The sequence below is a fragment of the Cebus imitator genome, unplaced genomic scaffold (assembly GCF_001604975.1).
Source record: "Cebus imitator isolate Cc_AM_T3 unplaced genomic scaffold, Cebus_imitator-1.0 Scaffold298, whole genome shotgun sequence".
NCBI classification, from domain to species: Eukaryota; Metazoa; Chordata; class Mammalia; order Primates; family Cebidae; genus Cebus; species Cebus imitator.
The window spans coordinates 2,593,467-2,595,370 of NW_016107613.1; positions in this window are offsets into that span (position 1 = coordinate 2,593,467).

Here is a 1,904-nt window from a genome sequence, read left to right on the forward strand (position 1 = left end):
ATACAAATAGTGGAGTAAATTTCTGCCTAAAAGGACTTGGGATTTTTATTGGCTTTATTAAACTATAGGTCAACTTGAGAAATGATATGTTAACTATATTGAATTTTCCAATCAAGGCACATTTAGGTCATGTTTACTTAATTTTAACATGTTTTGTAGTTTTAGTATGCCAATCTTGCAAATATATTGTTGAATTTATCACTATGCACTTCAGAATTTTGACATTATTTTAAGTGGTGTGTATTTTCAATTTCATTTCCAGTTGCTTGTTGTCAGTAAAATAGAACATTTTTTATTGATATTCTATCCTGAAACCTTGCTATACTTATTAATTCAAGTAAGTGTTTTGTAGCTTTTACACCTAGATTATTGTGTAGTTTGTGAGAAAAGCAAGCTTTGTTTGATTTTATGTAAACTCTTTGCATTTCTTTTACTTTACTTCGATTCCATACCTTCTGGTACAAGAATACAAAGAAAGAGAACAAACATCTTTCTTTTCCTGAAATTAAGAGGAAAACTTTTAGTTTTGAATAATAAATATGGAGTTGTTACAGGGAGTAGAAAAAATTATTTAGGCAGTTGATGAGGGTAAAAGAGTCCCGTGCAAAATTTCCCTTCTAACAAAAAGCAACCAAATAAATTATTTTTTTTTCCAACAAATAGCAGCCTGAAAAATCAAGCAGCAAACATGAATAGGCTAGCTAGAAGCTTGCACAGGGGAATGCTGTGCCAATAGGAAAGGGCTACTTGAGGGCCAGGCATATGCAACGTGGAGGATCCATCTTTCTTTATTTTTTGTAACCATGAGTGCAGTGAAGAACAGGCAACATGGCACAGGCCAGGCAGAGAACCCATCTGCATGACAAAAGATTAGGGTGGGAGCTACCTGTTTTTCCCACCTTATCCAAAAGACACATCATGCACCCTATGTAAATCGGACACCACCTCCTCTAGTTTATCTGGAAAACCACCTGCATTTCAACACAGAACTGACAACCCATGTGGGGCCCCCTCTCTGCAGGAAAGAGCTGTTCTCTTTCTTTAGCCTGTTGAACCTCTTCTCTTAACCTCACTACTTGTGTGTCTGCATCCCTGATTCCCTCAGCCATGAGACAAGGAACCTCCAGTATCACCACAGACAGCGAGGCTGCTTAAATGTTCACTGCAGACTTTTTATAGATGTCCTTAATCAGGTTGAGGAAGTTTCTCTATTCATAGTTGTCTGAACATTCATTATGACTTGGTGTTAAACATTGTCTAATAAATTTATTGCATATATTGAGATGATTACGATTTTAAATATGTGAAATTTTTGAATAATATTGCTTAATTTTCTAATGTTAAGAACATTTTGTATGGTTAAGAACATTTTGTAAGATATAGGATACATTCTACTTTTCATAATATGTTTTTCTCTAATGCTAAATTCAAATTTGCCTTTTCGTATTTCAGAGTTTTTGCATCTATGTTAATATGAAATGTTGGCAATAGTTTTCTTTCTTTATCTATCTTTGGTATCAAGGCAATGTGGGCCTCAAAAGATGAATTAGGATTTGTTTTCTCCTATTGTGTTTTTTGGAAGACCTTAAATAAACTTGTATTACTTCTTTCATATACAAATGTACTGCAGAATTCACCACCAAAGCATTTAAGATGAATGTTTTCTTTGTGTGATTATTTTTAAACGAACTATTCAATTGTCTTAAAATTATACTGCTATTCAGATTATGTATTTCTTCTTGAGTAAACATTTTTATTATGTATTTTCACAGAATGTATATATTTCATCTGGCTTGTCAAATTTATTATCATAAAATGTTTATAATACTTCTGTTTATTTCTTATAATCTCTGTAATATTTTTACTGGTGCCTATTCTTTCATTGCTCATATGATGATGTTGTG